At 36.0% G+C, this 18,619-nt stretch overlaps 2 non-coding genes across 2 annotated transcripts; one reads left to right on the plus strand and one right to left on the minus strand.

The window, feature by feature from the left end:
• Positions 1-2,512: 2,512 nt before the first annotated feature.
• Positions 2,513-2,584, plus strand: Trnae-uuc. Its single transcript has one exon. It is a non-coding gene; the product is annotated as a tRNA-Glu (tRNA).
• An 871-nt stretch (positions 2,585-3,455) lies between these two features.
• On the minus strand, positions 3,456-3,538 carry Trnal-cag. The gene has a single exon. It is a non-coding gene; the product is annotated as a tRNA-Leu (tRNA).
• Between the last annotated feature and the right edge of the window lie 15,081 nt (positions 3,539-18,619).

Raw genomic sequence — 18,619 nt, forward strand, 5'->3', positions numbered from 1 at the left:
CATCTTTTAAATGCAGCTCACGGTTGAATTTGTCATCCTCCTAAACTTTCGAACACTTTTGTTATGGGATTCACCAGCCTCATCGGGAAACATTCTGATTGGAAGTAACGAATTTTTAGTTACCGGAAATCCGTTTACAAGTAATTTGTGCATCGTAGGAGATAAAGCGTACCTGAAACGGTTCATTATTAGAGTATGATTTATGATTACGATGCTTTACAGTCCAGATTAATGAATATATTCATATGCATTATTTGATACGTAGAGCTGTTTTGGAAGATGCTCAAAAACTGTTTTTAACAGTTATGTACTTATGATCCAGTCAGCCGAAGAATAATTTTTATTCATATTTTAAGCTGAAAAACGCTTTAATTATATCAACGATTTTTTTTCTATTTCCCCTGCTCTATAAACCCATAAAATGTTATTTTTTGTTATAAAAAAGTCTATAACTCTTCATCGGCAAAATGTTTAAATATTCTTCTTGTTTGCATTACGTTCCAACTAGAACAGATTATGATTCTCAGGTTACTGTTTTTAAGAGCACTTCCACAGCTATTAAAGAAGAAAGCTCTCATCTTTGTCATATTTGTCATTTTGCTTTCGTATATAGTATGTATTAGTATCGATGATACATTATGTCTATGAAAGTAAATTAAATTTTCATGACGAAAAGATTCTTGTATCTATTCGTTCCAATTAGCTATATCTTGTATGATTGCGTTTCAATTAGCTCTAAAAGTGATGGGAAGGCAACTATCTGACAAAAGTTGAAATAATAAAATAAAACACAAAAACCTATTTTTAAAGGGCCACCCTACATCAATAGCAAAAAATGCTCTAAAACGGTCAATTTTTGAGCTAGAAAAAACTTTTTTGGTCAAATCAGCTTAAAATTTTCTCATCTTCAACTTTGTAGAACAAACTGTACCAATATTCCTTAAAATAAAAAAGTTTTTATGATTATCTTTTTTTTTACAAAGGGCCACCCTAATTTTCGCTCCGACCAAAAAAATTGTTTTTAAAATAGAAACAACTTTGTAGAACATCATTTTTACGTAAAATCACAATTGAAGGCGTGAGTTCCATCTTTCCTCCTAAAACCCCAATCCGTCCCACTGTGCATTGCTGTAATGGTTCATTACGAAACGCTTTCTCATTACGCAACTGTTTTAAGTTGCGTAATGAATCGTTACGCAACCATTTTTCATAAATTGTAAAATAATTGTGAATGCATTCCGATATGATTTCTGATACCCTCATGTGGTCTTCCACGAAATTGCAAAAACTGTTGTACTTAACTCGTTGCAGAACTTGATTTGTACAGCACTCAACGTAATTATCCTACTCGGCAAGCCTCATAGCATAAATTTACGACTCGTGCTGTAAAAATCATCATTCTGCAAATTGTTCCGTAATAGTAGTTTGAGGGTATCAGAAATTATATCGGAATGCATTCATTATCTTTTTACAATGTCTGAAAATTGTTGTGTAATTATTCATTTCGCAACTCAAAACAGTTGCGTAATGAGAAAGCGTAGCGTAATGAATCATTACAGCACTGGTTTCAGTTGCGTAATGACTATTCCCGCACTGAATACTTCAGTGCAGGAAAGTAGGCCGTTTCATGACAGATTGGCGTGATGAAAAATAGCCTATTACGATGAGAAATTGCAAAAACTACTATTACGCAACTGAAATCAGTGCTGTAATGATTTATTATGCAACGCTTTCTCATTACGCAACTGTTTTGATTTGTAATTCTAAGAAGTATTATGTTTTATGAACACTTTGTGTGACCTGGATGTTGAATCGTTTTTTTTTCGGTAAATGGATTGTTAAATCTTAAATGTATACCTTGCGATACCCATATTATGGATAAATATCTAGATTTGGTTTGCAATTTTAACCAAATTGACATTATTGCACTTGAATAACGATGTACAACGTGGATAAAGCTTCAAATATTGTTTAAAACTTACCCCATCAACAGTGGTCGGTTTTACCCCGCTCGCGCAACTTTCACAATTCAAAGCTAAATATTTACAATTAAAGCTCCACTTCACTGAAGCATATTTCACATTTCTGTTAATGCATTGACGGGCAATTTATTCAATTTTTACAAAAACTTCCCTTGCGAAACCCGTAAATGAACATTTATTTAATTTAGATAAAGTTCAATATCGATGAGCAAAAGCATTGTTTATGACATTTGATATAAAAAAAATGATGTAAATATCACCCAAAATGCTTCGGAATGGCATAAAATGGCATGTTTGAGTAACATACTTGGTGAACTTAAAAAAAAAAGGCATTCTCATGCCAAACTGGAAATGGTCCGTCTTACCCCGTTGGGCGCTCTTACCCAATCTTCCCTTACTAACAAAATTGGAATTGAAATTCAACCTGCTACCTACCTTAAAATAGCAAAATTTTCTTAAAACTTCCAATCTGAATAAGCTTGACGTAGTCTTATGATTGTTGTCACACAACAATTCATTGTACTCATTCTTCCCATATGGTCTAGTGGCTAGGATATCTGGCTTTCACCCAGAAGGCCCGGGTTCGATTCCCGGTATGGGAAATATTTTATGTGTGAATTTCAATTTACTTTACTTCCCATATCTCTCTTTCTCGTGGTTTGATTCTTCTTATCTCTATGTCTTGAGGTTGGTCTTTGGTACGATTCGATGCAAGTTCAATTCAAAAGTAGCCAGCCGTAAGACCCCGAGGGGGGCCAATAGATTGAAATTGAAAAATTAGTCAGGCAGAAAGGTTTTGGTAGACGAAAATAGGATAAACACAGATTGTACCCAGTTTGGCATAATAAAGTCATTTGGCATATAGTCGTTTGGCATAAAGTCGTTTGGCGTAATGGCCGATTGGCATAATGAGTGATTTAAAATGAATAACTTTAAACACAATATATCATATATCCAGCTTTTTACGCTGGCTATAAAATGACAAGGTGATTTGATTTTAACATTTCATAACATACGTGCCATAAATCCTTTTGTTTTTTGACTTTTTCGATGCTCCGTGTGTTGGTGTTGTCTCGCTCTCTCCCATGGGCAACTTGAAAACAGGACAGTAAAAGTCAAACGTTTTATAGCATGCATAGGCTCATGATCTGAGTTTATTGATTGAATTGTCAAGAAATTTCACAATATTTCTTATGATTTTCTCCGTATGAGTACTTAACAATAAGGTTTAATTTTTTTTATTATTTCTAGAACTATGTACCTAATTCAGAGATTCACCCTTCCATTTTTCGCGGTTGCAACCATGTTTAGTTCATAACCGAAAAAAGAAGAGACTTTCCAAGAGGTTTTTTTTTCAGGATTGCATGAAGCTCTAGTCAAATCAGGTAAGAGAGAGAGATATTCAACATTTTTGTACTATCCAAGATACCACAGATAAACTCAAGACTCAATACACCAATAAAATTAATTTCCTGTCAGAAGTGGGATTCGAACCCACGCCTTCAGAGAAGACTACGACCTGAACGTAGCGCCTTAGACCACTCGGCCATCCTGACTTCATAATTAGTTCACAATAATTTTAGAATCGCGAATATTTGTACAATTTTCTTTCATAATAACTTGACCCTTCCCTCATCATCCACCAGCAGTGAATCAAATTGTCATCAAAACAGACGAAAAACAAACCAGCAGGCGCGCTCACAACCGTTTGTCTCAACCACGGCATAACATATAACTAAGTAGGCTCTTTACTGATGTAAATATCAAGTTTGATTGTAAACATGTGACGTCACTTAATGTAGTACACCGTGGTCCCAACTTTTGTGGATTTTGTTGCAACCTGTTTAACTCGTGAATAATTAATTATTCTAAACATAAAATCGAATTTGTTTTATGGATGCTGTTCGATGATGTGGCAATGTTTACCAACACGGAGAAAGTTCTCGAAAATTATGTTCAAGTTATTGCGGACTGGAATTGTTGCAACAAGAATAGGAGAGGACAATGTATTTGTCTCTGCGTGTTGTTTGACAATTGATTCACTGTTCACCAGCACAGTGAAAAGTGACAGTAAAAACGCAAGTGAGTATTTATAAATTATACAGTGTGTGCTAAACTTTATTTAAAATAAACTGTTTGCTCTCGTGACGGCAGACTATTAGAACTCGCGCATACCGGAACGGTTCTGCTGTTCTCCACAAAACGGTGCACGCTCTCGTATCCCGTTCCGTGGGTTTGGTCACCGTCACAAACATTAGAGAAGGATACCTAACTGCTATTCCGATGGTAGCGAGCTGCTCGAAATTAACTTCATTCTTATAATTTATGGAAGCGAGCGTTTTTGTTTCATGGACTCAGGGCTCCGAGAGCAGGAACGAACCCATGGGCGAAGGGAATCTGCATCGACATGCATGTTTGGTAGGCATTTCATGTGATTCGATTCCGTTTTTGATTGCTGGGTACCGACGCTTGCTGGCGTGCGAGAGCTATTAACGGTATGCACGAAATAACGTTGGGCAGTTTTCACTCCGCCGAGAAATGTCCTTTTTAATGAGAATTTAGGATATTGGTTGGAATAGTGTAATCGAACTGTCGTAAGCAACTGTTTTGAAGCGTTTGTTGATTTATTCTAGGAATATTCGCCGCCGTCAATAAATAAACTGATAATTCTAAAGATATTGCCTTAAGAACTCCTTAAGGCTTACTAGTTCGTCAATCGCATTGGCAGCCATGTTTACTTTTTAGCTCACAATTTTAAAGTAATAGAACTTAGCCGTCACTGTTACTATAGATTTAGAAAAAATATCACTATGTGTGCTTACACGCGCAGAGCTTGCGTGTATTTCAGTTACTTCAGCTACTGATTTTCACTAAGCTGCATTAGCCACAATCAAAGATGGCTGGTTCAAATTTCAATGACGGCCTACATTGCTTTGAAAAATTCTTAAAGAAATTCGTGAAAATATTTGTTTGTGTGTGATGACTTCCCGACTAGAGGCTTGTAACAAAAATATAATTAAATTTTATCAGAATATGATATGCATATCATATTATGATAAAATTTTGTTAGGCTCCGTTACCCATAGAACATAATAAAACAGAAATATAACATAATGTGTTTTATTTCCCTTTAAGATATTTTTTTGTTCATTTTTAACAACTTTGTAACAAAATAAATAGATAGTTATGCATTTCAATAAAATACAATATTATCGTATATCGAACTTTGTATCAAACATTATAACTTGGTTTGATATGTTTTTGAAAGAATTAAAACACATTTTATTATGTTTATGTTACTATTCATACACTTTTTGTTATAATTTTAGTTTTTTTAACAACATCCTGCATCAAGTTTGGAACAACCTGGGAGGGAGAAACCGATACAAAATTTTTGTACGTCATAGTGAGCCGAGATTCCGCTGTCACGAACTGTCACTGTGAGCCCAGATCTCAAACATTGGATTAACTTAGCTTAGCTTAGCTTAGCTTAGCTTAGCTTAGACTGACTACACATATCAATGGTTGCTATTCCGTGATTGACCGATGTCAGTGAAAATGCACAAAAAATCAACTAGAAGTTCGGCTGGGATTGGCCATAATCTTCTTCAATGTGCATAATTCAGTGCCTCTCATTCATTTATTTAGTTAACATCTACACAGATTTTGGCACAGATGAGGGGGCCTTCCTTAGCCGAGTGGTTAGAGTCCGCGGCTACAAAGCAAAGCCATGCTGAAGGTGTCTGGGTTCGATTCCCGGTCGGTCCAGGATCTTTTCGGGTTGGAAATTTTCTCGACTTCCCTGGGCATAGAGTATCATCGTACCTGCCACACGATATACGAATGCGAAAATGGCAACTTTGGCATAGAAAGCTCTCAGTTAATAACTGTGGGAGTGCTCATAAGAACACTAAGCTGAGAAGCAGGCTCTGTCCCAGTGAGGACGTCAATGCCAAGAAGAAGAAGAAGAAGATCTACACAGATAACACTGAATCAACAATTTCACGCCACAATACTCGGTTCGTGGCCGCATCTCTCCATCCTCGGTTCTGCCCCACGCTCGCCAAATGGATACGCACTTGATCCGCCCACCTAGCTCGCTGCGCTCCACGCCTTCTTGTACCAACCGGATCCGAAGCGAATACCATCTTTGCAGGGTTGCTGTCCGGCGTTCTTGCAACATGCCCTGCCCATCGTATCCTTCCAGCTTTGGCCACATTCTGGATACTGGGTTCGCCGTAGAGTTGGGCGAGCTCGTGGTTCATCCTTCGCCGCCACACACCGTTCTCCTGCACACCGCCGAAGATCGTCCTAAGCACCCGACGTTCGAAAACTCCAGGTGCTTGCAAGTCCTCCTCGAGCATCGTCCACGTTTCATGCCCGTAGAGGACTACCGGCCTTATGGGCGTTTTGTACATGGTACATTTGGTGCGGGCGTGAATCTTTTTTGACCGCAGCTTCTTCTGGAGGCCATAGTAGGCCCGACTTCCACTGATGATGCGCCTCCGTATTTCACGGCTAACGTTATTGTCGGCCGTCAGCAAGGATCCAAGGTAGACGAACTCGTCGACCACCTCGAACGTATCCCCGTCTATCGTAACACTGCTACCTAGGCGAGCCCTGTCGCGCTCGGCCCCACCAGCTAGCATGTACTTTGTCTTGGCCGCATTCACCACCAGTCCAACTTTTGCTGCCTCGCGTTTCAGGCTGGTGTACAGGTCTGCCACCTTTTCAAATGTTCGGCCGACGATGTCCATATCATCCGCGAAGCAAACAAATTGACTGGATCTCGTGAAAATCGTACCCCGGCTGTTAAGCCCGGCTCTCCGCATAACACCTTCTAGCGCAATATTGAACAACAGGCACGAAAGTCCATCACCTTGTCGTAGCCTCACACTGTCGTATGCCGCCTTGAAATCGATGAAAAGGTGATGCGTTGGGACCTGGTATTCACGACATTTTTGGAGGATTTGCCGTACAGTAAAGATCTGGTCCGTTGTCGATCGGCCGTCAACGAAGCCGGCTTGATAACTTCCCACGAACTCGTTTACTACAGGTGACAGACGACGGAAGATGATCTGGGATAATACTTTGTAGGCCGCATTTAGAATGGTGATCGCTCGAAAGTTCTCACAAACTAACTTGTCGCCTTTCTTGTAGATGGGGCATTTTACCCCTTCCTTCCACTCCTCCGGTAGCTGTTCTGTTTCCCAGATTGTGCCTATCAGCTGGTGCAGACAAATGGCCAGCCTTTCCGGACCCATCTTTATGAGTTCAGCTCCGATACCATCCTTACCAGCAGCTTTATTGTTCTTGAGCTGGTGAATGGCATCCTTAACCTCCCTCAAAGTGGGGGCTGGTTGGTTTCCATCTTCCGCAGTACTGACGAAGGCATTTCCTCCGTTATCCCGTCCTTCATTGCCTGTGCTCTCAGCACCATTCAGGTGCTCGTCGAAGTGCTGCTTCCACCTTTCGATCACCTCACGCTCGTCCGTCAGAATGCTCCCATCCTTATCCCTGCACATCTCGGCTCGCGGCACGAAGCCGTTGCGGGATGCGTTGAGCTTCTGATAGAACCTACGCGTTTCCTGAGACCGGCACAGCTGTTCCATTTCCTAGCACTCCGTCTCCTCCAGGCGGCGTTTTTTCTCCCGAAAGAGGCGGGTCTGCTGTTGCCGTTTCCGTTTATAGCGTTCCACGTTCTGCCGGGTCCCTTGCTGCAGCATGACCGCCCGCGCTGCATTCTTCTCCTTCAAAACCTCCTGGCACTCCTCGTCGAACCAATCGTTCCGTCGACTCCGTCCTACGTACCCGACGTTGCTCTCAGCTGCATCGTTGATGGCTGCTTTTACTGTTCTCTAGCAGTCCTCTATACAGGGTCAATAACGGCGCGGGCCACGTCCTTGCAGTCAGGTGGGATTGGGGGAAGGAATGTTAGTGTGTAACCTTTGCTATTTGGAGACCGTGTTTGCCTCTGCATCTCCACAAAGGTTACTGGGAGGGATGTTTGTTAATGGGAAGGATCGTTGGGTCACAGGATTCACTTTGATAAGCGATTAGACCATGATAAATAATGATTTGTGAGATATATACATGCTTATTTGTAAATATAATATTTTCATTTGATATGAACAATTTCTATGTAGTGGAAAATTATGCCGACACTTGAGGTGACGAACCATTCAAAGTTTGTTGAACAAATACCTAAATGTAACATTCCTACAGCTGTCAGGACGAAAGCATGTGTTATTATATTTTACTTATTTGAAAAGAAACAAAAAACTCGATTGGTTGGAACATCATAGACCACTCTTATTCTTATGCCGACACTTACAGTGGCGTACCATCCAAGGTTTGTTGAATAAAGTGAACCTTTCGCAAGTCTACACTTGTAGTGTCGAACCATTTAAAGTTTTTTTTTTTAATTACAAAAATAAAGGTAAAAAGGGGTGTTCTGAAAATAAAAAAAAATGTGAAACATAAATAATTCATGAATCAGAGTTTGTGTCGACACTCACAGTGACGAACCATTCATAGTTTGTTGAAAATTCATATTTACGTCCTACAATTGTAACGATTAAATGTGCAGTCATACATATTTTATAGATTAGAAATAGTAGCATGAAACGAGCTCACCAATTGATCCTTTATCCTTCACTGTGCAGCCACAATCCGCTCTCAGCCTCACTCGTTTGCTCGGCTATATAAAAGCACCCAGAAAAAAATAGGCGCGCGACCCGAAAAGGAAAAAAAACTTGGCTTTCTTGACGCACTGCCCAGCAGCAAGCGTCAAGGTCAAAGGATCGAAAAGAACTAACCGATCACGCCACTTTTTCACTAACTAGACCGACGCGCGACATGTTTGATCCTGCCCTCGTCGCTGGCCCCCGTAGGAGCAAGCGTCAAGGTCGAAAGATCAGACAGAACTAACCGATCGCAGCACTTTTCATTTACTCTCCCCAGATCTCAAACATTGGACTAACATGGAAAAAGTGCGTAACTGATTGAAACACATTTTCGCATTTATTCAAAAGTGACATAAATCGAATGAAAATCAATTCATGCACATAATGCAAGTAATGTCACGTGAGCACCATTCAATCTGATTAAATATAAAGCATTGAAAACGCAGCGTTTTACTTTTTCCAATGAAAATGAATATTTAGTGCATAGGAAACTGTGGCCCTTTTTCCATGTTTGTCAGGGAAGATCGAAAGTACACAACAAAAGAAAACTAGCGATTTTCCCCAAGCCTGCCTTGATTGTTGCTGGCAAGCTGGAGTTATCTTGCAGTTCAAACAAATGTTGTTCTATATTTCGTGCGTAGTATCTGTGCCTTCCCTCCCAGGTAACAACCAATGCTCGAAAAAAACTTATAACATAATAACATATGCTGATAAAATTTTGTTATGCACTCTTAGTCGAGTTAAGCTGAAGATGAATCGACGCCAAACTTCAAATTTTCAAGAGCGCAAATCCGTTTGAGCTGAAAACTTCATCGATTGGTCACTAGCTGGTGCTGAACAATCGATTAAGTTTTCAGTTCAAACGAGTTTTCGGTTCTCCAGATTTGTGCTCTTCAAAATTTGAAGTTTGGCTTCGATTCAACTTAACCTTAAACATAAACTTAAACTTAAACGAAGCTACATAAAATTGAGTAATGCTTCTTCTTCTTATTCTTCTTGGCATTAGACGGATTTCACGCCAACTCGACACGCGATTGGCAGCACCCCTTCAGAATTCAATGAAACTTTCTGGATGTCAAAAGTATGTGAAACTAAGATACTTTGCATATTTTGTATTTTCAAAATCGATCTAGACTAACATTTGAAAAGGGTCAAAGTTTTTTTTTACTTTTTTTATAAACCCGTATAACTCGAAAACGGTAAGACCTACAAAAAAGTGTTGTATGGGGGACTGTCGTGAAATTTCCTAAAGTTTTAGAAAAAAATATTGAAAAAATAAAAACACATTTTCTACACCGAAAAAACAATGATTCAAAACTTTAAAGTCGATTTAAAAAAAAACGGCCATTTCAGATTTTGATCATTCTTAAGCAAAAAGTTTCATAATTAAATTTACTAAAAGTCGTCCATACATTGCAAATTGGGCATATTTTAGGGAAAAAATTTTTTCTAACAACGAATTTTTTAAGTCCAAAATTTTTTTTTGATTTTTTTTTTATTTCGCTTTAAATAGTCTAGTATGCTCATATTTTGAAGTGATAAATGAGTTTTAATCACAAAATAGATTATATTTGTTTTATTGGGAGTAGTTAAAAGAAATAAAACGGAATTATACAGAGTTTTTTTTTTAATTAAATACAATTGATCTCGCACCAAATCGCTTATGAGAAAATGAACTCCGTCTAACAATCCGATGGGTTTTTAATGGTTGGAAAGATATCACAATAATATTTTATTTCTTATTTGGTCAAAGCCTATCTTGACAGGTGTCTGGAAAGGGTCAATATTATGCTTATAAAAATAAGTCGTGGTTTTTTTTATCATGCATCATTATTTTTATTATTGCTATATATCCTAAAACGTAGTATCTGCACATGAATATTTACATTATTTTTGGGCTTTACTGAATAAATTGAATATTTTTGGTTCATCATCTGAATTGGTATACCGTTTGGCTGCAATTTGTGTATCACTAATAGGCATAAAACAATGATATTTTTGGGTACCAGGGACAGTTTTAACCTTATCAAACAATTCCATCAATTCCTCTGACATTTTAACATACTGTTCATTAGATATATAACAGAAATTTAACTTGGTGATACATGTATCAGTTTGTTTCACTGCCCAGTCGAATAGTTCTCGCGGAGTTGCGATTGTGTTTCCACAGTATTTTGCAAGACTTGCTCTTTTTGCCATTCGCTTGGGAGTGCCACCTATAGCGTCACAGGGGCCTTTGCCGTGGGATGTGGCAAAAAAGTGCAATTCTGCTTCCAATCCATATATTTTCTTGAAATTACATAAGCTGGCAAATTTTTTTTTATTTTTATAATGAGCTGCAGCTCCATCTGACATAAACATAACTTTTGAGAAATTTATTTTTTGTTTAACAAAATTTATCAATTTTGAAATAAATAGCTGAACTGCTACTGTATCATGGGTCAACACTTCTGATATTATAATAAAACTAACGTTTTCCAATTTATTATCTTTTTATGGTAAATCTCGAATGGGTGTATCGTTACTTGGGAATTATTCCAGTGATATCCTTGAGCAGCGTTTTGTATGATAAAACTATAATTTTCAGAAAAGTCGCTAATTAGAAAAGAAGACTGTTCTTTGCAAATAAAATCATGAGTTATTAGCTTATCAACTTTCTCCACGATATACGACTTAGATAAAATGAAAAGAGTTTTATTGACATCAAGCTTAAATAAGGTACCGTGGGGTAAGTGGATACAGAAAAATTAATAGTCAACTTCATTGTAATGCACAGCTAACATGAATTATGTAATTCTAACTTTTTTCTGTGGATAACAAATGAGGGACTAATATACTTCAAATCGTCATTTATTTCGATTTTTCTGATTGTTATGTACTGAGTATGAGAGACTTCAAAATTTGCGCCAAATGATCCACTTGCCCCACCGTGGTGGGGTAAGTGGATCACCAATAAAAAAAATCTGTTCTCAAACAAATGCGGTGTAATTATGTTTAGCAAGAATGATATTACTCTCGTTCTTGTTATTGCTAGTGCTTGTAATGTTACATTTAAAAACTTTAAAATTAAAAAGTATCTTTATTTAATTAAAATATAATGAAAAATTTGTGTACATTAATTCACACTAATTCGAACAAAAAAAAAACATTGTAACTAGAATAATTTGGCGAAAATTCATCCATTTATACACATAAGTTATACAGAAGTATTGTAGGATTTTTCCTGACGATGTTTTCGAAGAACACTCATAGTTTAAAAATATTAGTTACATTTACTTTTGAATAACGAACTGAAATCCTTCTATTCTATTTATCAATATATTTGTATCAACTGTCTAGAACAATTTATATAGTCAAATAAGGTACGATAATATGATTTCAATTGGAAAATTAGAATATATTGAACTTTTGCAACTCAGCTTAGATAAACCACGAAAAGTTTCGTGTGAATTTTGAAATTTTTATTTTTTTATTTATTTTTTTATACCAGAAAGGTTAAACAAACTTTTAGGTGGATTAATTCATATTTTCTATGGTCAATTTGACAAATTCAAGCTGGGAATGAAAGAAGTTATTGGAAAACAATATTTGCGGATATTAAAACTTATTAAAATTCTTGTAAGCAGTCGGCCAATAAATGAAAATAATACTTGATCCACTTACCCCACCCCAGTAACAAGAAGGGGTAAGTGTACCATGTATAATATATCTGTATGTATTCATAAAAATCACATATTTCTCATTGTGATTCATTCAATTAGAACTGAAGTGCTCACCATGTGTCGAAAAAAGTAATGGTTTTCGATTAAAGACAGAGATACAATAAATTTTTGATTGATGGAAAACAATTTTAAAATTAATTAATTTTTGCAGCTAACAAGTTTGTTTGTGCTAGTGTGCGTGTAGTACTAGTTTTGCAATAGTATCAGTGTGGGCGTGAGAATATAACCTAAAACGAAGCGATGGTGCGAAAACATTCAACATATTCAAGGATTTATGCTTAATAATGACAAATGATCCACTTACCCCACTGATACACTTCCCCCACTGTACCTTATAGAAGTATTGTAGGACTATTCCTAACGATGTTTTATAAAAACACTTGTAGTTTAGAAATATTAGTTACATTTACTTTTGAATAACAAACTGAAATCCTTTTATTCTATACTAGTGGTCCCGGCAAACTTCGTCTTGCCATCAAGTAGGCTGTTGAGAACCGCTACGAATCTTCCCGTACAAAATGACAATTTTGTTCACTCTCGTTTTTCCGACATTCCCGGTGAATATCATGGAACTTTTATACACACAAACACGTTGGAACCCTTGACGAACAAAATGGAGAAAGAATCATCCAAATCCGCTGACCCGTTCGTAAGCCATTTCGTGACATACAAATACCATTCCATTTTTATTTATATAGATATGAATGCATTTGTATCATCTGTCTAGAACAATTTATATGGTCAAATAAGGTACGATTATATGCTTTCAATTGGAAAATTTGAATATTTCGCTCTTCTACAACTCAGCTTAGATAAACCACGGAAAGTTTCGTGTAAATTTTAAAATTATTAGTTTTATATACCAGAAAGGTTAAAAAACTTTTAGGTGGATTAATTCAAATTTTCTTTGGACAATTTGACAAATTTAAGCTGCAAAGGAATAAAATTAAGGGAAAACAACATTTGCGGATAATAAAACTTTTTAAAATTATCGTAAGCAGTCTGCCAATAAATAATAATAATACTTGATCCACTTACCCCACCCCATTGAAAAGTAGGGGTAAGTGTACCATGTAGAATATATCTGTATTTATTTATAAAAATCACATATTTCTCATTGTGATTCATTCAATTAGAACTGAAATGCTCACCACGCGTCGAAAAAACTAATAGTATTCGATTTTAGACAGAGATACAGTGGATTTTTGATTGATGGAAAACAATTTTCAAAATAATTAATTTTTGAAGCTAACAAGTTTGCTTTTGTTAGTGTACGTGCAGTACTAGTTTTGCAATAGTATCAGTGTGGGCGTAAGAATATAACCTCAAACGAAACAATGGTGCGAAAACATTCAACATATTCAAGTATTAATGCTTAATATTGACGAATGATCCACTTACCCCACTGATACACTTCCCCCACTGTACCTTAGTTATATGCATAGGTAGAACGACAATTATAAGTTAAATACCTATCTTTCTATACACTCACGCGTTGATTGTTGAGTAACTCAGGTCGTTAACGGACATTTTAGGTAGATAACAATACAAACATTATTTCTTATTCATCTGGCTTGTAACGCAGGTACGTTTAGTAGTATTTTCTAGAAGAAAATTTAATGGGGTATGGATCAGGTTGTTCCTTTTCAATGTTTGCAATCTTTCGAACCATAAAAATCCGTCGGATTGTTAGACGGAGTTGATTTTCTCATAGGCAGATGCGAAATCCATAGATTGCCTTCATTTAAAAAACATAATCACTGCATAATTCCGTTTTTTAACTATTCTCAATAAAAAATACAATTTATTTCTGATTCAAACTCATTTATCACTTAAAAACACGATCATATTTGACGGTTTAGAACAAAATCTTTGAAAAAAAAATCAGTTTTGGACTTGAAAAATTCGTTGTTAGAAAAACTTTTTTCCCTTAGATATGCCCAATTTGCAATGTATGGACGACTTTTAGTAAATTTAATTACGAAACTTTTTGCTTAAGGATGATCAAAATCTGAAATGGCCGTTTTTTTTTTTTAAATCGACTTTGAAGTTTTGAATTTTTTTTTTTCAGTGTAGAAAATGTGTTTTTATTTTTTCAATATTTTTCTCTAAAACGTCAGGAAATTTCACGACAGTCCCCCATACAACACTTTTTTAGGTCTTACCGTTTTCGAGTTATACGGGTTTATAAAAAAAGTAAAAAAAACTTTGACCCTTTCCAAATGTTAGTCTAGATCGATTTTGAAAAAACAAAGTACCGTCGTTGGGGGTGACAATGGGTCAAAAAGACATATGTACGATTTGTTTATTGAATAACGATCGCAAATTAGGTCTAATAAACTTCAAATTTGGTGTGTATGTAGTTTGATGGTACATTAACAACTGTTCAAAAAATTATTGAAAAATATTTATTCACAGCGGCACTACAAGTGAATGAAAAATGACCCAATCTCACCCCATAGAGGGGGTGACATTGGGTCACTATTATTAAAATAACTTATTTTTGAGAATATGATTGCATAACCATTCACAGCTGAAAAAATATTGATGAAATACGATGCAAACAAGACGAAAAGATATTTAAGATGTTTCACAAGTATGATAAACCCACTTAAAAGAACGATTATACTAAAAATTTGAAGAGCTATGAGAAAATATGAGACCCAACATTTATCGTCAAGTTTACATAAATTTTCTTGTTTGTTTCCCTCAAATTATCTTCAAAGTCTCATCCCCATTGCCATAAAGCCTATTCAGTTTTCCCAGAGGTATACTGAAACAGTGATTATTTTAAACCCTCGCAAATAGTTATATTTCGGTGCGACATTCCTCGATCAATATATTTCAGGCCGATTTTGACTTCATAGTACCGGTATTTCAGCGATCCAACTCATTCGTACTTTCGTGAGATGTTTCTGTAATATGAAAACACTAATAAAAATAAATAATTAAGTTTATTAAAAAAAAATAATTGATAAAATTTTACGATTTTGCTGCGCACGAAACACAGTTGCTGGTTTGAGAAGTTGTCAAAATTCGTTGCATTGTTATTCGATGCACGGAATCCTCAAGTAGACTTGTTTGATATTTCAGAGATGCTGTATTTAGAAAGAATAAACACATCTTAATGAGGAATGAGAACACCCGGCACCGTAAAATGTCAAAAAAGTGGTCTTGCAATTTAATTGACTATCGTTCTTGCTTGACCCAATCTCACCCCCATTTTCAATGTTTTAGACACCGTGCCGAAAAAAAATTTTTTTGTGGAAAAATCAATTAGATTCCGGAAAATATTTGGTCGGCGTTAAGTCAGAGTGGACCAAGTGACATTTTTCATATTTTGAGAAAAACGGGCTCAAAGTCTAACGCTTTGTATTTTTTTATCTCAGTAAAATTTTGGTTCAATATTTCTACCCATCCTTGTGTTATTATTATTATTATTATTATTTATTAAAATACGTAACTCAAGATTCACATCTTATAATGTTACATTCTAGGTAAATGGTGGATTTGACATTGAGTTTACTGAATAATTTTGATTTAGATTTACAAATAATGAAATTACTGGTATCTTATTCGAAGTGCTCAAAAATTCTCCTTCTAAAGTTTACTAATCCACTAGGTTGAATCATGGTTACATCATTGGGTAGGGAATTCCAGAAAGCGACACCTCTCACGAAAAATGTACCACCATATTTAGCAGTGCGATGACGTGGAATAACGAATTTCTTGGATCGACTTCCTCGGAAAACAGACAATTTCTCAAATAAATAACCAGGCATTTTATTGTTAACAAGCTTAAACATAAATAAGCAGCATCTCGTTTTACAAAAATTATCAAACGAGCAGCCTATTAAACGATGCTGTAAATGAGATACATGAGACATTCTTCCTAGACCGAACACAAAACGTACACAGTTATTGAGCGCAACACGCATTTTCTGTACAGCGAATGCAGATGATTGCATGAGCCAAAGATCGCATGCAATAAAATAAGGTAAAATTAAGCTTTTGAAAAGTTTTATTTTAACTTCCGTTTTAAGGAATGCCGCTTTTAATTGGAGCGTTCTTAATTTAGCATATATTTTTCCACATTGACTCAAGATAACAGAATCCCATTCAAAATTAGATTTAATATTGAAACCAAGAGTCACAGCAGTTTCCACATATTTTAGAGATACATTGTTGAGTTTTATATCAGGTTTCATTTGTCTTTGATTACTGGTACCTATAAACATAGCATGTGATTTATTAGTATTCAACGAAAGTTTATTTTTTGTAGCCCATTTGAATATGGAATCTAGGTCTTCATTGATTTTGCGAACGGAAGCATCGGAGTGTTCTATGTATACTTGTACATCATCCGCAAAAATGTGAACATAGCAGTGTTTCAAGATGGATGGAAGATCGTTAATATATAGAGAAAATAATATTGGACCCAAAATAGACCCCTGAGGTACCCCTGAGGCAGTATGTAGGAATTTAGAAAAAACTCCATTATTGAGAACTGTTTGAAATCTATTCTCTAAATATGATTTTATAAGATTCACTGCATCAAAAGAAAATCCATATATTTGTCGTAGTTTTCTACACATTATGCTATGGGAAACGGTGTCGAAGGCTTTAGAAAAATCCAATAGGACTAGCAGCACCGGTTTTCCTTGATCTAAAATTATACCAATATCATCCAGTACCTTAAGCATCACTGTTTTTATGCTGTGCTTTGCCCGATATCCAGATTGATAACATGAAAGCATATTGTGTTCGTTAATATAACCACAAATCTGTTTTTTAATAATTTTTTCGAAAACCTTTGATAGGGCGCAAAGTATGCTAATGGGGCGTAAGTTGTTAATTGAGTTTATTGAAGCTTTCTTTTTTATAGGAATTATTTTAGCTTTTTTCCATGCCGTGGGGTATTGACTAGATCTTAAGATTGCATTAAACAAGTGAACAATTGGGTTAATTATCAGAGGTGAAACCATTTTTATAAATTTAAGGGGTATATTGTCGAGTCCAACAGCGTTCGATTTTATTTCGTATAAAGAGTTGATAACATCAACATCACTGATTTCACTAAAATGAAAAGAACCCCACGCTGAACCAGTACTACATGGGGTAGAATCAATTGAACTTGAAAATTTTTTGTAAAAGCAATCGTTAATCTCATCAGCAGTAAAATTATTAGTACTTTCAGGTGTTGTATTGGACATATTAAATGATTTAAGTCTCTTCCATAGCTCAGTTGAAGATAACCCAGAATTTAATTGTTCTCCATAGAAAATTTCTTTGGCTTTACGAATTAAAAGATTTACTTTATTACGCAGTTGCTTGAACAAGTTATGATGCGTGACATCGCGTGTAACCTTCCATTGCTTAAAAGCCAAATCACGATCAACCATCGCTCTGCCTATATAACTATTGAACCACGGATTATACATTTTCCGCAGTGGAACGTTTTTCAATGGTGCATGGCGATCTAAAAGACATTCTAAATGGCTGTTAAGCAAATTAGTAAGTGTATCAGGACTATTGACTACTTTCAAACAATATAATGTGAAGTGATAAACATGAAAAATCACAATTCGAAACTCTGATAGAACGATTTTTTGATGGACTATGTGCACTTGGTCCACTCTGACTGAACAATTTCAAGAAAAAGAACAATCATTTAATGCTTGCGTGGTCAAACTGGGTGCATATCTTTAAGCTGAACATATTATCAAAACCCTTCGACATCAGTATCGTAAATTCTTCAATAATCCATATCTTCAATCTTAAAATCAGTGGCATTACGATACCTTGGAAATTAAGGTTTTGAAGGGTCAGGGCGTTGAAGACCAGAAATATTCAAATATGCGTTCAGTCAGAGTGGACCAAGTGCACATAGTCCATGAAAATCTTGAGTACCGACCAAAATATACTGGTCCAATAAGCGGGTTCTAGGACAGTCCATACATACACCATAGAACTACCATAAACTTCTATCGAACTCTGAAATCGACTCAAAAAATGCAATAATCAATCAGTATGTTGCTTTTTGACACTTGGTCCACTCTGTCTGCACAGAAATTGTTGCAATTTTTGATCACCTACTCAAATACGGTAAATGGCCAGATATCAAAATAAGATCCATCGAATTATGACATGTTTATGAGTTTCTATTGATGGATGGGAAGAAGAATCATTCCATGTCAAAAAATCTGGAAAATAACTTGAAATGTCTTGC

The sequence above is a fragment of the Aedes aegypti genome, chromosome 3, assembly GCF_002204515.2.
Source record: "Aedes aegypti strain LVP_AGWG chromosome 3, AaegL5.0 Primary Assembly, whole genome shotgun sequence".
NCBI lineage: Eukaryota > Metazoa > Arthropoda > Insecta > Diptera > Culicidae > Aedes > Aedes aegypti.